General features: G+C 40.1%; 1 protein-coding gene across 4 annotated transcripts in view; it reads left to right on the plus strand.

Moving 5' to 3' along the window:
• Positions 1-18,237, plus strand: part of SUMF1 (sulfatase modifying factor 1) — a 137,975-nt gene that overhangs the window by 20,858 nt on the left and 98,880 nt on the right. The gene's annotated exons all lie outside the window — the stretch shown is intronic.

The raw sequence follows: 18,237 nt of genomic DNA on the forward strand, positions 1-18,237 counted from the left end.
GTGTGAATTAGGTGTGTTTCTCTCAGAAATCATGGTAACAGTGGACTGGGTTTCCATAAACACTTACGTGGTGAGTGGAACTAAGGTTTCCTTTGCCCAGACATTTTAGCAGGTTTGTGTTCAGGTATGTGTTTGTATACGTGTCTCATGAAGGGACAAAAAAAAGTAAGAACAAGGGAAAGAGTGCAGGTAAGCTGGGAAGTTGAGGGTTCACAAATCCAAGAGGGCAGAGAATGCGAAGAGGTAGAAGATAGTGCAAGAGGAAACGAAATGGGTCTCAAGGGAGACTGATTAAAATAGAGCCATTAAAGGCCAAGGAGCCCAACCCTGGTCTTCCTTTTGTATACAAATTCCCTTTCCCGTTCCTGCCTGTTACCTCATCTTTATATGTTGGCGGCACTCTGTTCCCTTGGGCGAGTAGCAATGCCAGAAATATTAAAGTCCCGGCTCACGCATTTTCTCTTCAAACTAATTTAAGGAAACTTGGGAGGAAAAGAAGAGGTAAAAAAGACTTGGTTGCAAATCATGACAGGAGAATCAGGCCACTTTTTTGTGTGTGTGTTTTAGATAAACATCTAAAAAACGTGGCTGAGCTCCATTCGGATTTTACAAGTTTTTATTCTGTCATCTGATATCTTTTTTTTTTTTTTTTTAAGGGCTTTGAGGTCAGATCAGGTTGGTCTCGATGACCCAGCTACTCGGGACATGGTGCCTTGTTTTAAGATGGGGATTTCAGATCAGGGAGGGCACTTGCACTTATCTTTGTAATTTGTGCTTTCAGATGGAGGACCTCTTGTCACTTGAAAGCCTCCAAACACGTTAGACGTAAAGGCCGAGGCAGATGATTGCTAGACTCAGAAGGTGCCCTGTAAAGTACACAGTGAAGCGTGTGCGTGCGTCACTAGGATAAGGACAGGCAGCTCTTAACCAGAGCATGGTGTTGCTTACTTGCTTAAATGCACATAATGGAAAAACAAACCTTTTAAGTGTGTTTAGAAAAGGGTGGAATAAATAAAATGAATCTGTTGACGATCTGGGAGAGCTCAGTTTTTGTTTTTCCATCCCCTCTTTAGGCCTGACTTGCGCTCATGCACCAAAACTTTTTTAACCCATCATTTCCAGAAGTGTAGGATGTGAGATGGTCCACGAGACTCCTTTAAGTGACGCAGGAGATGATTCTAGGATAAGCATAAGATAACAGTGAATCACAAAGTGAGGAAGTGGTTCCCTTTTCAGGTCTTCAAGACTTAAGTCAAGAAGAAGGCCTCATTTGGTGCCAGCTTGTCATTAATAGCCTCCAACATTTGCTAGTCTCCTTTTTAAAACAGAGACCAGGCCTCAGGACTTTCTTCAGGCTACAGTAACTAGCCAAGATTTAATAATATTTATTTTCATGTAATTTTTAAGAAATTAATAGGCTTTATTTAAAAAAAAATAGGTTTTTACGAAAAATTGTTCAGAAAGTCCAGAGGTCCCATATGCCCCCTCCCTTTTCCCCTATTATTCATATCTTGCATTAATGTGGTACATTTATTACAATTGATGAGCCAATACATTATTATTAGCTGAAGTGCACAGTTTACATTAAGGCTCGCCCTTTGGGTTGTCCAGTTCTGTAGGTTTTGACAAATGCATGATGTCACGGATGTATCCTTACAGTACTATGCCCTTAAAATGCCCTGTGCTCCACCTCTTCATTCCTCTTCCGTTTCCCCACCTGTCTTAGTTATCTAGTGCTGCTGTAACAAAAATACCACAAATGGGTGGCTTCAACAAGGAGAAATTTATTTCCCTACAGTTTAGGAGCCTGGAAGTCCAAATTTAGGACATTGGCTCTAGGCAAAGGCTTCCTCTCACTGTTGACTCTGAGGGAAGGTCCTCATTTTCAGCTTCTGTTCCTCAGAGATCTTCCGGTGGCCTAGCCATCTGTCTTTCCCTCTCTCTGCTTGCTTCTCTGTGTCTGATCTACTCATTTTATATCTCAAAGGCGATTGGCTTCAGATGTACCCTATGCTCATGAGGTTAGTTAACATAACAAAGACACCTCTATTCCCAAATGGGATTGCGTGCACAAGTATAGGGGTTAGAATTTACAACACATATTTTGGGGCGACACAGTTCAGTCTGTAACACCAACCTGCCCCAGTCCTTAGCAAACGTTCATTTTTTTTTCTTTCTATAGCTTTTCATTTTTCATAATGTCATATAGTTGGAATTATACAGTATGTGGTCTTTTCAGACTGAATTCTTTCACTTAGCAATGTGAATTTAAGGGTTCTTTGTGTCTTTGTGGCTCGATAGCTCGTTTTTGTTTATCACTGAATAACACTGCATTGTATGGATGTACCTTGGTTTTTTATTCATTCACCTGTCGAAGGACATCTTTGTTGCTTCCAATTTTTGCCAGTTATGAATAAGCTGCTGTCATTACTCGTGCACATGGTTTTGTATGGACTTAAGTTTTTAACACGTTTGGATAAATACCAAGGAATGTGATTGCTGAGTCCTGTGGTAGGACTATGCTTAGTTTTGTAAGAAATTGCCCAAGTGCCTTCTAAAAGATCTGTACCGTTTTGCGTTCCCATCAGCAGTGAATGAGAGTTCCTGTTGCTCCATGTCCTTGCTGGCATCTGGTGTTGTTGGTGTTTTGGATTTCAGCCATTCTAGTCGGTATGGTTAAGAGCTACTGCTGCTAACCAAAAGGTTGGCAGTTTGAACCCACCAGCAACTCCTTGGAAACCCTACAGGACAGTTCTACTCTGTCCTGTAGGGTCCTTATGAGTCAGAATTGACTCAAGGGAAGTGGAGTTTTTTTTTTTTTTAATTGTAGTAACCCACTCACCCACTGCTGTTGAGTCGATAATTGTAGTAGGTGTATAGAAACCCTGGTGGCAAAGTGGTTAAAGCGCTCAGATGCCAATTGAAAGGTTGGTGGTTCAAACCCACTGACTGCTCCATGGGAGAAAGATGTGCCAGTCTGCTTCCGTAAAGATTACAGCACTGGAAACCCTATGGGGCAGTTCCGTTCTGTGGGATAGGAAGTGTGCTGTGCTCTTTGAGCCTTTGCTAGAATGCTGAGTTGGTATCTTATTGTTTTAATTTGCAATCCCTAATGACGTATGATGTTGAGCATTTTTTCTTAGGCTTGTTTGCCATTCATATGTTTTCTTTAGTAGGTATCTGTTCAGATCTTTTACCTGTTTTGTAATTGGATGGTTTGTTTTCTTTTTTTTTTTTTAATTGTACTTTATATGAAGGTTTACAGAACAAACTAGTTTCTCATTAAACAGTATACATATTGTTTCATGACATTGGTTAACAGCCCCGCAACATGTGAGCACTCTCCCTTCTCAACCTTGGGTTCCCTATTAGCAGCTTTCCTATCTCCTCCTGCCTTCTTGTCCTTGACCCTGGGCTGGTGCGCCCTTTAGTCTCATTTTGTTTTATGGGCCTGTCTAATCTTTGGCTGAAGGGTGAACCTCAGGAGTGACTTCATTACTGAGCTAAAAGGGTATCTGGGGGCCACACTCTCGTGGTTTCTCCAGCCTCTATCAGGCCAGTAAGTCTGGTCTTTTTTTGTGAGTTAGAATGTTGTTCTACATTTTTCTCTATCTGTGTCTGGGACCCTCTGTTGTGATCCATGTCAGAGCAGTCAGTGGTAGCTGGGCACCATCTGGTTGTACTGGACTGAGTCTGGTGGAGGTTGTGGTAGATGTGGTCCATTAGTCCTTTGGACTAAGCTTTCCCTTCTATCTTTAGTTTTCTTCATTCTTCCTTGCTCCTGAAGGGGTGAGACCAGTGAGTATCTTAGATGGCTGCTCACAGACTTTTAAGACCCCAGACACTACTCATCAAAGTAGAATGTAGAACATTTTCTTTATAAACTGTGTGTCAGTTGAATTAGATGTTCCCTGAGACCATGGTCCCCACAGCCCTCAGTCTAGCAGTTCAGTCCCATAGGGAGTTTGGATGTGTCTATGGAGCTTCCATGACCTTGCCTTGTACAAGCCGTGCTGGCTTCCCCAGTATTGTGTACTGTCTTACTCTTCACCAAAGTTACCAATTATCTATTGTCTATTTAGTGTTTTTCCATAGCCACATCTCCTCTCCCTCGTAACCATCAAAGTTTTTTTTTTTTTTGTATGTAAACCTTTTCATGAATTTTTATAGTAATAGTCTCATACAATATTGGTCCTTTTGTGATTGACTTATTTCGCTTGGAAACCCTGGTGGTGTGGTTAAGAGCTGTGGCTGCTAATCAAAGTGTCAGCAGTTTGAATCCACCAGGCTCTCCTTGGAAACCCTATGGGGCAGTTCTACTCTGTCCTGTAGGGTTGCTGTGAGTCAGAATCGGCTCAAGGGCAACAGATTTTTTTTTTTAATTTCACTCAGCATGATGCCCTGCAGATTCATTCATGTTGTGAGGTGCTTCACAGTTTCATCATTGTTCTTTATCGTTGTGTAGTACTCCATTGTGTGTATGTACCATAGTTTACTCATCTGATTTTTTTAATTTCTTTTTTTAAATTGTGCTTTAGGTGAAAGTTTATAGCTCTAGTTAGTTTGTCATACAAAAATTTATGTACACGTTGTTATGTGACCCTAGTTGCTATCCCTATAATGTAACCGCACATTCCTCCTTTCCATCCCAGATTTCCTGTGTCCATTCAACCAGCTCCTATCCCTTTCTGCCTTCTCATCTCACCTCTAGACAGGAGCTGCCCGTTTAGTCTCATGTATCTACTTGAACTAAGAACCATACTCTTCACAAGTATCATTTTATGTCTTATAGTCCAATCTATTCTTTGTCTGAAGGGTTGGCTTCGGGAATGGTTTTAGTTCTCCGGTTAACAGAGTCTGGGGACCGTGTCTTCTGGGATTCCTCTAGTCCCAGTCAGACTATAACGTCTGGTCTTTTTACTAGAATTTGAGTCCTGCATCCCACTTTTTTCCTGCTCTGTCAAGGACTTTCTGTTGTTTTCTCTGTCAGGGTGGTCATTGGTGGTAGCGGGGCACCATCTAGTTCTTCTGGTCTCAGGTTGATGGAGTCTTTGGTTTATGTGGCCCTTTCTGTCTCTTGGGCTAATCTTTTCCTTGTGTCTTTGGTGTTCTTCATTCTCCTTTGTTCCTGGTAGGTTGGGACCAATTGATGTATCTTAGATGGCTGCTTACTAGCTTTTAAGACCCCAGATGCCACTCACCAAAGTGGGATGCAGAACATTTTCTTAATGAACTTTGTTAGGCCACTTGACCTAGATGTCCCCTGAAACCATGGTCCCCAGACCCTAGTCCCAGCTGCACTGTCCCTCAAAGTGTGTGGTTATATTCAGGAAACTTTTTAGCTTTTGTTTTAGTCCAGTTGTCCTGACTTCCCCTGTATCACGTGTTGCCCTTCCCTTCAGCTAATTCTTGTCTACTATCTAGTTAGTGAATTCCTCTCTCCCTCCCTGTCCACCCTCATAACCATCAAAGAATGTTTTCTTCTGTGTTTAGACCTTTTCTTCAGTTCTTATAATAGTGATCTCATACAGTATTTGTCCTTTTGCAGCCAACTCATTTCACTCAGCATAATGCCCTCCAGACTCATTCATGTCATGAGATGTTTTGCAGATTCATCATTGTTCTTTGTCATTGCATAGTATTCCGTTGTGTGAATATACCATAATTTGTTTATCCATTTGTCAGTTGATGGACGCCTAGGTTGCTTCTATCTTTTTGCTATTGTGAACAGTGCTGCAGTGCATATGGGTGTGCATGTATTTGTGAGATGGCTCTTATTTGTCTAGAATATATTCCAAGGAGGGAGATTGCTGGATCATGTGGAACTTCTATTTCTAGCTTTTTAAGGAAATGCCAAATCAATTTCCAAAGTGGTTATACAATTTTACATTCCCACCAGCAGTTTGTAAGTGTTCTGGTCTCTCCAGAACCTCTCCAACATTTATTATTTTGTTTTTGATTAATGCTAGCCTCGTTGGGGTGAGATGGTATCTTATTGTGGTTTGATTTGCATTTCCCTAATGGCTAATGATTGCGAGCATTTCCTCATGTGACTGTTAGCTGCTTGAATGTTTTCTTTGATGAAGTGCCTGTTCATTTCCTTTGCCCATTTTTAATCGGGTTATTTGTATTTTTGTTATAGAGGTGTTGGATTTTCCTGCAGATTTTAGAAATGAGACCTTTGCCGGATTTGTAGTAGCCAAAATTTCTTTTTCCCAATCTGCAGTTTCTCCTTTTTCTCCTTTGGTGAAGTCTTTTGATGAGCATAAGTGTTTAATTTTTAAAAGATCCTAGTTATCTAGCTTGTCTTCTGGGGTTTTGTGTGTTGTTGGTTGTGGTTTGTATCCTGTTAATACCATGTATTAGGGCCTCTAGCATTGATCTTGTTTTTTTTTCTTCTTTGATCTTTATAATTTTTGGCGTTATATTTAGGCCTTTGGTCCATTTTGAATTAGTTTCTGTGTATGGTGTCAGGTATGGGTCTTGTTTCGCTTTTTTGCAGATAGACATCCCATTTTGCCAGCACCATTTTTTAAAGAGACTATCTTTTCCCTTTTTGATGGACTTTGAGCCCTTGTCAAAGAATAGGTGACCGTAGGTGGGTGGATTTATATCTGGGTTCTCATTTCAGTTCCATTGGTCAATATATCTGTCGTTGTACCAGTACCAGGCTGTTTTGACTACCGTAGCTGTATAGTAGGTTCTCAGGGCAGGTAGTGTGAGTCCTCCTACTCTATTTTTCTTCAGTAGTGCTTTCCTCTCCGGGGCTTCTTCCCTTTCCGTGTAAAGTTAATGATTAGTTTTTCCATCTCTTTAAGGAATGCTATTGGTATTTGGATTAGAATTGCATTGTGTTTGTAAATTACTTTGGGTAGAATTGTCACTTTCACAATGTTGAGTCGATCTATCCATGAGCATGGTATTTTTTCCATTTAAGTAGATCTCTTTTGTTTTTTTGCTGTAGCATTTTGTAGTTCTCTTTGTATATGTCTTTTACATCCCTGGTTAGATTTATTCCCAAGTATTTTTTTAGGGGCTATTATAAATGGTATTGTTTTCCTGATTTCATTGTTCTCTGTATTGGTGTATAGGAATCCAGCTGATTTTTGTATGTTTATCTCATATCCCGCTACTCTGTTGAATCTTTCTGTTAGTTCCAGTAGTTTTCTTGTGGAGCCTTTTGGGTGTTCTGTGTATAGTATCATATCATCCGCTGATATGGACAGTTTAACGTCCTCATTATTGTCTTAGTCATCTAGTGCTGGTATAATAGTAATATCACAAGTGGTTGGTTTTAACAAAGAGAAATTTATTTCCTCACAGTAAAGTAGGCTAAAAGTCCAAATTCAGGGCATCAGCTCCGGGGGAAGGCTTTCTTTCTCTGTTGGCCTTCTCATCGATCTTCCCCTAGACTAGGAGCTTCTCTGCACAGGGACCCTGTGTCCAAACGATGCAGTCTATTCCAAGCACTGCTTTCTTGGTGGTATGAGGTTCCCACCTCTCTGCTTGCTTCCCTTTCCTTTTATCTCTTGTGAGATAAAAAGTGGTGCAGGCCACAGCCCAGGAAAACTCCCTTTACATTGGATCAGGAGTATGACCTTAGTAAGGGTATCACAATCCCACGCTAATCCTCTTTAATGTAAAATTATGATCACAAAATGGAGGACAACCACACAATACTGGGACTCATGGCTCAGCCAAATTGATATACAGATTTTTAGGGGAACATAATTCAACCCATGTCAGTTACTAATTTGGATGCCCTTTATAGACTTTTTCTTGCTTTGTTGCTCTTACTAGGACTTCCAGCCCAGTGTTAAATAGGAGTGGTGATAAAGGGCATCCTTGTCTTGTTCCTTTTCTCAAGGGGAATGTTTTCAGCCTCTTTCTGTTAAGAATGATGTTTGTTGTTGGTTTCATATAGATGCCCTTTATTGAGTTTCCCTTCTTTACCTATTTTGTTGAGAGTTTTTATCAGGAATGGGTGTTGGACTTAGTCAAATGCCTTTTCTGTGTTGATCGAGATGATCATATGATTGTTTTCATTTATTATGTGGTGGATTATGTTGGTTGATTTTCTAAGGTCAAACCATCATTGCATACCTGGTATGAATCCTACTTGGTCATGGTGTATTATTTTATTGATAAGATGTTGGATTCTATTGGCTAGAATTTTGTTGAGAATTTTTGCATCTATATTCATGAGAGATATTGGTTTGCAATTTTCTTTTCTGTAGTGTCTTTGCCTCTTTTTGGTATCGGGGTTATGCTATGGCTGCTAACCAAAAGGTCAGCAGTCAGAATCCACCAGCTGCTCCTTGGGAACCCTATGAGGCAGCTCTACTCTGTTCTGTATGGTCTCTATGAGTTGGAATCGACTCGACAGCAAAGAGTTTGTTTTGTTTTTGGTTACTAATGATATGAATTTTCATTAAAAAAAAAATCTTTTTGTTGTAAAATAAAATATAAATACAGAAAATCACACAAAACAAATGTATAGCTTATGAATTATGCTAAGGTGAACATGCTTATAACCATCACCCAGGTCAGGAAGTAGAACTTTGCTGTCTACCCCCAGAAGCCCTGTCCATGTGCCACATTCTAATCACCACCCTTTCCACTCCCTGATGTGGCCACTGTCTTGCCTTTTAAAGTAGGCACACTTCCTTGAATTTCTTTGTAGTATTATCACCCAGGTGTCCATTCCAAGACTATTGTGTCTTGCTTATTAAAAAAAAAAATGTATCTTTTAAGATTCTTTTAATCTACAGGCTTCCTTTCCATTCCCTTGCCCACCCTTCCTCCTCCTCCCCCTTTTTTTCCTTGGCAATTTATCTATTGAAACAGCCGGGGGATATCACCTGTAGATCTTCCATTCTGGATTTTGCTGATGGCCCTCTCATGGTGCAGTTTACCTGTTCTCTATCCTCTTGGTTTCCTGAAAATTGGTGACTGCGTCCACAGGCTTGATTGGGCTTGTTTTTGAACTCTATGGCAAGACATTAGATAGTGGTGTGTTCTTTTATCAGGACACGCCTAATGTCAGCTTCTCCCTCTTTTTCTGATGTTAGCAGCTGTTAATATTCAGGGCCTAGATCCATTAATCCATTGGGGGTTGTAAGATGATAATCTAATAGTTCTTGTTCATTTATTAATTGAGATTCTTTTATAAAGCGTGGTTCTCAATCATTGGTCCTGTTCATATAGGAAAGGCAGGATAAGTGCTTGATTCTCTACGAGCTTTTTTTTTTTTAATTTAATTGTGCTTTAGATGAAGGTTTATAGCTCAAGTTTCTCATTCAAAAATTTATGCACATATTTTTTTGTGACATTGGTTGTAATCCCACAATGGGACAGCACAATCCTCCTGTCCACCCTAGGTTCCCTGTGTCCATTTGTCCATTTCTGTCCCTTTCTGCCTTGTCTTGGTTTTGGGCAAGAGTTGCCCGTTTGGTCTCATGTATTTGATTGAACTAAGAAGTATGTTTGTCACAGATGTTATTGTTTGTTTTATAGGCCTGTCTTATCTTTGTCTGAAAAGTGGGCTTTGGAAATGGTTTCAATTCTGAGTTAGCAGAGTGTCTGGGAGCCATAATCTTGGGGGTTCCTCCAGTCTCTGTCAGACCAGTAGTAGGTCTAGTCATTTTCTGTGAATTTGAATTTTGTTCCATATTTTTCTTCCACTTTGTCTGGGACTCTGTTGTGATCCCTGTCAGAGTGGTTGGTTGTGGTAGCCAGGTATAATCTAGTTCTTCTGAGCTCAGGCTGGTGGTGGCTCTGCTTCATGTGGTCCTTTAGTCCTTTGGACTAATATTTTCCTTGTGTCTTTGGTCTTCTTCATTCTCTTTTGCTCTGAACGTGATGGGGCAAATCAGTGTATCTTAGATGGCCGCTCACAACCTTTTAAGACCCCAGCCGCTTCTCACCGAAGTAGATATAGAACCATTTCTTTATGAAATGTTATGCCAATTGACCTAGATGTTCTCTGAGACTATGGTTCCCAGTCTTTAGCTCCAGCAACTTGGTCCTTCAAGGTGTTTGGTTGTATCTAGGCCCCTTCTATGAATTTGTCGTGGTCAAATTGTGCTGACTTTTCCTATATTGTATGTTGTCTTTCCCTTCACCAAAGTTGACACTTGTCTAATACCTATCTACTAGCTTTTAAGGTAGTAAATTGATTCCTTACTATCCTCCAAAGTTGACCAGTTGGGTTTCTTTTTTTTTTTAAGTTGTAGGTTCATGTGCAGTTGTAAGAAATAGTACAGAGAGATCCTGTTGTATTCTTCACTCATTTTCCCCTGATGGTGATATCTTGCACAACCATAGTACAGTACCACAACCAGGAAATTGACAGTTGATATAATCCACTGACTTCTGATTTAACCAGTTTTATGTGCATTCATGTGTGTGTGTTTAGTTTTAGACAATTTTATCACAAGTGTGTCACAAGTGTAGATTTGTATAGTTCCAGAGTTTTAAAAAATATCTTCATGAACTCATGGATTTAAACATATTTTATTGATTTTATTTACTTGAGATCCTGGTTCTTTTTAGAGGCCAAAGTTTTCTTTGGGCAGTGGGGACCTTTTCAAGTTCTTGTGAGTTCTTTTTTGTTTTCTCCCTCTCTCTTTTTTTTTTTTAACAGCTTTATTGAAATATAATTTACATACCATAAAACTTACTATTCTAAGTGTATAATTCAATGGTTTTTTTGTATATATTTGTATAGAGTTGTACAACCATTACCTAAATCTGATTTTAGAACATTTCCTTCACTCCAAAAAGAAACCATGTGCCCATCTGCAGTCACTGTATACTCCTATCCCCAGCCTTAGGTGACTGTCCTGAGTCCTTTTCAAATGACCCTAAGTTTTTCATTGCTTTGCTGTCTCTAATGAGAAGATCTTCCCCAAAGGCCTGGAAGAAATAATTTCTCTAAGAAGCCCTGGCTTCTTTGAGTAGAAAATAGTATTTCAAATACACTGTGTAGGTTCTAGGTGTGCTCATGGCTATTAAGTTGGTCATTGTTTCTAGAGCTTTTAGTGGGCAGAGTTAAGACACAGAGCTCCACATCCAGGGATTTTTTTTTTCCTTTAATATCCATTGATCTTTCTAGAATATATCTTGGTGTTGGTCTTCATCTGTATCAGTGTTCTGAGTTAATGGGGTGTGTACTCAATATTGAGTTTCAAATTGTTGTGTCAAAAAAAATTTTTTTTTAAAAAAATCTCAGGGACTTTCAGGGATTTTTTTTTTTTTTTTGGCGGGGAGATTGGAACTCTTATTTTTTATATCTTTTTTTTAATTGTGCTTTACGTGAAAGGTTACAGCCCAAGTTAATTTCTTATACAAAAATTTATATACATATTGTTATGTGACATTAGTTACAGTCCCTGTGATGTGACAGCACACTCCCACTTTTCACCCCGGGTTTCATGTGTCCATTCAACCAGTTCTTGTCCCTTCCTGCCTTCTCATCCTGCCTATCTATGGACAGGAGCTGCTCAATTGGTCTTGTGTACCTGTTTGAGCTAGGAAGCACACTCTTAACGAGTACTATTTTATGTTTTATAGTCCAGTCTAATCTTTGTCTGAAGAGTGGGCTTCGGGAAAGGTTTAGTTCTGGGTTAACAGAGCATTTGGGGGCCATGGCCTCCGAGGTTCCTCCAGTCTCAGTCAAACCATTAAGTCTGGTCTTTTTATGTAAATTTGAGTTCTGCTTCACACTTTTATCCTGCTCTGTCAGGGATTCTGTTGTGTTCCCTGTGAGGGCGGTCATTGGGGGTAGCCGGGCACCATCTAGTTCTGGTCTCTGGCTCATGGACTCTCTGGTTTTTGTGGCCCCTTTTGTTTCTTGGGCTGATATTTTCCTGTGTCTTTGATGTTCTTCATTCTCTTTTGGTCCAAGTGGGTTGAGACCAATTGATGCATCTTAGACAGCCGCTTGCAAGCTTTTCAGACCCCAGACGCCACTCACCAAAGGGATGCAGAACATTTTCTTAATAAACTTTATTATGCCAGTTGACCTAGATGTCTGCTGAAACCATGGCCCCAAGACCCTAGCCCCAGCTACTCTGTTCCGCAAAGTGGTCGTGTTCAAGAAATGTGTTAGCTTTTGGTTTAGTCCAGTTGTGCTGACTTCCCCTGGGGTATTGTGTGTTGTCCTTCCCTTTACCTAAGATAATTCTTGTCTACTGTCTAGTTAGTGAATTTCCATCTCCCTCCTTCCCCCATCCTTGTAACCATCAAAGAATGTCTTCTGTGTTTAAACCTTTTCTTGAGTTCTTACGATAGTGATCTCATACATTTGCCCTTTTGCAACTGACCAATTTCACTCAACTAATGCCCTCCAGATTCATCCGTGTTGTGAGACGTTTCACAAATTCATCATTATTCTTTATCATTGTATAGTATTCCATTGTGTGTATCCACCATAATTTGTTTATCCATTCGTCTGTTGATGGGCACCTAGGTTGTTTCCATTTTTTGCTATTGTGAACAGTGCTGCAGTGAACATGGGTGTATATATATCTATTCGTGTGACAGCTCTTATTTCTCTAGGATATATTCCAAGGAGTGAGATTGCTGGATCATATGGAACTTCTATTTCTAGCTTTTTAGGGAACTGCTAAATCAATTTCCAAAGTGCTTGTACCATTTTACATTCCCAACAGCAGTATATAAGTGTTCCAGTCTTTTCACAACCTCTCCAACACTTACTATTTTGTGTTTTTTGGATTAGTGCCAGCCTTGTTGGGGTGAGATGGTATCTCATTGTAGTTTTGGTTTTTATTTCTCTAGTGGCTAATGATTGTGAGCATTTCCTCATATACCTGTTAGCTGCCTGAATGTCTTTTTTGGTGAAGTGGGATGTTTTCTCATATTAGAGTTTTGTTTTTTTCTTCAGGATGTCTTAATAAATTTGTTTGTAGGATCATTTTTCTCCCATCTTCAGTGTTTATTACTTTTCTTGTGAATCATTTTTATCTTTTTTTGTTTTTCATTTTTAAATTTTTCTACTTTTTCACCTTCTGTCTCTTAAGTAATCTTGTGTTCATTTCCGAAATGACTTGTTCTTTTATTTTCATTAGTTTATTGACTTTTGTATCTCATTTGAGTTTTGCTGATTCTGATTTACAGGCAGTCCCTTACTTACGATGTGTTCCAGTTACTATGAACCGCACTTATGACTGTTTTTTTATGATTTGTGTATTTTTTTATGTATGTATTAAAATGTGTCTGTAAGTTTATGTGTAATGTTTCCAACCCCCAAAGACAAAGATTGAATTTATAAAGATACTGATAGTAAAAGGCAATAATAATGAAAACTAAAAAAAAAAAAGTGTTTGACTTACGTCAGAACTGACTTTGAATGGAGTCCTCAGAACGAAACCCTGTTGTACGTCAGGAACTACCTGTATTTTGTCATATCCTGTCTTGTTTTCATTTCTTAATGCTGTTTACCTCATTTGAAACTGTATATTGCAATGATTTTTTTTGTGTACACCCCTCTGGTGTGATTTCTTATCTGTAGGAATGTTCTATGTGTTCTTCTTTGTGTTTTCTTTTTCTTACAATAACTTTGTAGTGGATTTGACCTCCAGTCGTTTTAATGTGAGCTCAGTTTTTCTGAACCATTGGAAGGACGCATGGTTCAGGGTAGTGTTTCCAACTTCACAGAACCGCCTCTTCATTTGTACGCATGTAGTGTTCACAAACATGGCCTCTTGCTTCCTGAGTTTCAAGAGATCACAGGGCCAGACTGCTCCAGAGCCTCGACACTTTTTTGCCTTGGGCCCTTTATTGCATGCTCTTTGTTGGAGTTGGCAAAATTCCATACACGTTCAGCTGCCGTTCTCAGACTCTCTGTCTGCTTTCCATTGATACCTGTTGGCTGCTTTGGGATTTTCCTTTTTGCAGGTCTGATGCCCTTTTGCTTTCTTCTGCTATCTCCTCTGTCTGGTCCTGGGTATCAAGCAGGTTGTATGGCTATTGGTGGTTTGTCCTCACCTGCTTTTATTCTAGCTTTGGTGAGGATACCTTGTCACATAGATTTGTTGTGCACATTGTTCTTGGCGTTTTTTGGCTTTGCTACCTAGTTGCTATTGCTGCTTCATATGTAGATTCAGAGAGATTCAAAAACTGTTCTGCCCCTGCTGCTATCTTAAAAAGCTAGGTTTATAAAAAGTTTGCAGGCAAAACACTGAGTTGGCTTTCTGGGTTTGCTTCTAAAAATATCTTAAATTGTGTGTATTTAATAGTTTAAAGCATAGTACATGTACCTTCTGAAATTTGCTTCTACCTGTGGGTATTATTATTTGGATGCTGAATTTGAAGCAAGGGTCTTAAAAGATACAGATATTAAACCTGAGAAGAGATTAAGGCTAGTTTTTGTTGTTGTATTGTTGTCTGTTTGTTTTGGGGGTGTTTTATGACAGATGACCTTCCATTTTTTAAAATGACAGTATTTAAAATAATATCTAGAAATTATTATTTTTTTTAGTTGTGTTATTAATGTACCTCATAAATCTTTGACACAAGGAACAGCCATGGGGTGATTAGAAAACAGTTGCCGTCGATGGGAGCCTGGGGTACAAGATTATCTTTACTTGTGGTTTGGCACTTTCTAAATTAACAGTTTAAGGAAACATTCCTGAGTAGGTGTCCTTGAGAAAGGAAGATGGCTTGATAAAGGAGACTATTTTGAGAAGTTCTTTTCATCTCAAAGCCAATTTCAGTAAACCCAGTGTTAGGAATCAGAATTACCAAGGAGTTTTTTTTTTTTTTTAAAGTAACGATTACAGCCTTGGAAACCCTATGGGGCATTTCTGCTCTGTCCTGTAGGGTCCCTATGAATTGGAATTGACTTGCCGTCAATGGGGTTTATTAGGAAGGAAACCAACAGGTTTTTGTGATAAAGAGCTGGTGAGGAGTTGGGAGAGGCAACTGGAAAACCGACTCTGCTAGTTAGGGTGATCAGGGGAGGCCTGAGTGGAGAAGCGTTTAAGGGGAGCCTTGCAAGTGAGGAAGAACCCACCTTGGAAGGGGTAGGGTAAAGCATTCAGCAGAGGGACAGGACACCAGGGTCCATGTGCTCTAACTGCCCACCTCAGTTCTGTATAGTTAGGTCTCAGCTGAGCTTCCTCTGGGAAGTCTGCTTGAATCCCCCTTACTGTGGTCTCATCTTGCAGGTTTAGATGCTCTCCATCTGGCTTCCTTTTGCATTACTTCCTTTCATATTACTGATCTTAGGTAAAGTGGTGATTGTTAGTGAAGGTATCTGTTTAATGTCTTTCCCTTTACTAGTTATGAGTCCCATGAAGTTGCATGGGAATGCACCTATATTATTCACCACTATATCTCCAGCTTATATCTCCAGCACAGTAACTGTCACAGGAACCAGTTGCCATTGAATTGACTCTGACTCATGGCAACCCAGTGTGTGTCAAAGTAGATCTGTGCTCTGAAGGGTTTGCAGTGGCTGATTTTTTTAAGTAGATTGCCAGGCCTTTCTTCAGAGGTGCCTCTGAGTGACTCGAACTTCCAACCCTTTGGTGAGCAGTCAAGCACGTTAACTGTTTGTACCACGCAGGGAGTCTGGGTGTCACATAATAAGCACTTAATAAATATTTGCCAGAAAATTAAAGAATGCCGATTGAGTATCATCTTCTGGAGCATTTAATATTTGAAAGGTATGGGGCCGAGACCTGGTATGACCCACGTCATGTTGGAGAATCGCTTTTGCTTGGTGGGAGGACACAAGTCTGGGCATCAGAGTTGAGGTGGTCACAGTAACTATTATTCAGGAAGGTCAGTCCAGGGCTGGCTAAGTAGATAAGAAGGGAACACTGGCACACAACTGTCTTTTGTGTCTTTTTTTGAAAAGAGTGATTGTCAGCTGGACTTAGGAATCAGTGTATATGGCATAGGCTCAGGAAGCAAAACATGATAACCCTGGAGGGTGAGAACTCGGTTTAGTGGATAACAGGGCACATTTTTTTTCTCCAGCCTGCTCCAAGATAAGGCACCTGATCAGAGTAAATGTATGTGAGGCATGTGTGGAGTTCCAGGGCTCAGATATGAAATATCTGTTGAAGGTGTCCTTAAATTTCTTTTCAAGTCATGGTTTTTTGAGGCCTAACTTGGATTAAGAAATAAAATGGTTTGGACTTCCTCTACTCATCCCGCCCCCCCCCCCCCCCAAATGCTGGGATTTATTTCCTAAAACTTCTCTGTGGTGACAGAGAGATAGACTGTTGGGTAGGTAGTCATATATAGCGTATGTCCAGTTTTAAGAGAAACTTACATAAAAGTGAGAATTTGGAATGGGTGAAACTTTCAAAACCATCTGGCAAAAACCCCTTTCTCTTACAGATGAGGAAACCCTGGTGGTGTAGTGGTTAAGAGTTTGGCTGCTAACCAAAGGGTCAGCAGTTTGAATTCACCTGCTGCTCCTTGGAAACCATATGGGGCAGTTCTACCCTGTCCAGTAGGGTCGCTGTGAGTTGGAATCGAGTCAACGGCAATGGGTTTGGTTGGTTTTCTTATAGATGAGGCAGCCATGGTCCAGGAAGAGCAAATGCCTTGCCCAAATTCTGGGCAGAGCTGAATACCTGAGATCCAGTCTGTACTTTTCTTGCTACAGATACACGCTTAAAACCCATAAGCTAGGAGGTGATTCTGTATTTCTTTACAAAAGGATCTGCCACTGAAAGGTTATATCGAAAATTGATGTTTATCCAAAAGCAGATCACCCAGGGTGGGGACAGATTCGGAAACCTAAGGAATAGTTGAATTTATTCATTAAACAAATGTTTATCCATTATATTCTATGGGCTGGGCAGTGTTCTAAGTGCCGTGGATACAAGAGTGAACCAGATGGAAGTCCTTGCTTTTGTGGAGCTTATAATTATAGTAAGAAACGAAACATAAACAAGTAAACTTACAACTGACTATGATACTCTTATGATAAATCACCAGTGATTAAAATAAAACAGAGCAATGAGGTAGAAAGTGATTGGGGTATCCTGTGGTTGGGAAAGTGAAACTTGAGCTGAAGCCTAAATGATGAATGGGGCCCACATGAGCAGCAATGAATAGCGTGATGGACAAGGGGGACTGTGATAGGGGCTAGGGTTAGAGTGGAGAAGTAGGCAAGGGGTGGGTTATATAGGGTCTTACAGGCTTCAGTTGCCGTTGAGTCAACTCCAACTCATGACCACCCTATGTACATCACAACGGAACTGTACTCCATGGGGTTTTCAGTGGCTGATTGTTTGGAAGTAGAGGGTGAACATTTAAGTAACTAAATATTTTTTCTGCATGTAATCTTTAATGACTGTGTTGTATTGCATCATATGGCTATACCAGTGATTGCAAATACCTTTTTTCAACAACATAAATGGCGACTAAATGCATGAACCTTGCCAGGTAGGAATACACAGGAATCAAATCGACTACATCTGTGGAAAGAGACTAGGAGAACCTCGATATCATCGGTGAGTACAAGGCCAGGGACTGACTGTGAAACAGACCACAATTGGTCATATGCAAGTTCAAGTTGAAGCTGAAGAAAATTAGAACAAGTTCACAAGAGCCAAAGTACAACCTTGAGTATATCCCACCTGAATTTAGAAACCATCTCAAGAATAGATTTGACACATTGAACACTGATGACCAAAGGCCAGACAAGTTGTGCAGTGACATCAAGGACATCATATGTGAAGAAAGCAAGAGGTCATTTAGAAAACAGGAAAGAAAGAAAAGACCAAAGTGGATGTCAGAAGAGACTCTGAAAGTTGCCCTTGAACGCAGAGTAGGAAGAATGATGAAATACAAGAGCTGAACAGAAGATTTCAAAGGGCGGCGTGAGTATTATAATGATATTAGCAAAGACCTGGAATTAGAAAACCAAAAGGGAAGAACACGCTGGGCATTTCTCAAGCTGAAGGAACTGAAGAAAAAATTCAAGGCCTAAGTTGCAATAGTGAAGGATTCTACATGAAAAATACCAAATGACGTAGGAAGCATCAAAAGAAGATGGAAGAAATAAACAGAGTCACTGTACCAAAAAGAACTGGCAATGTTCAACCATTTCAGGAGGTAGCATATGATCAAGAGCCAATGGTATTGAAGGAAGAAGTCCAGACTTCACTGAAGACGTTGGTGAAAAACAAGGCTCCAGGAATTGTTGGAATGCCAGTTGAGAAGTTTCAACAAATGGATACAGCACTGGAA

This window comes from Loxodonta africana, chromosome 22 (genome assembly GCF_030014295.1).
Source record: "Loxodonta africana isolate mLoxAfr1 chromosome 22, mLoxAfr1.hap2, whole genome shotgun sequence".
Taxonomy (NCBI): domain Eukaryota; kingdom Metazoa; phylum Chordata; class Mammalia; order Proboscidea; family Elephantidae; genus Loxodonta; species Loxodonta africana.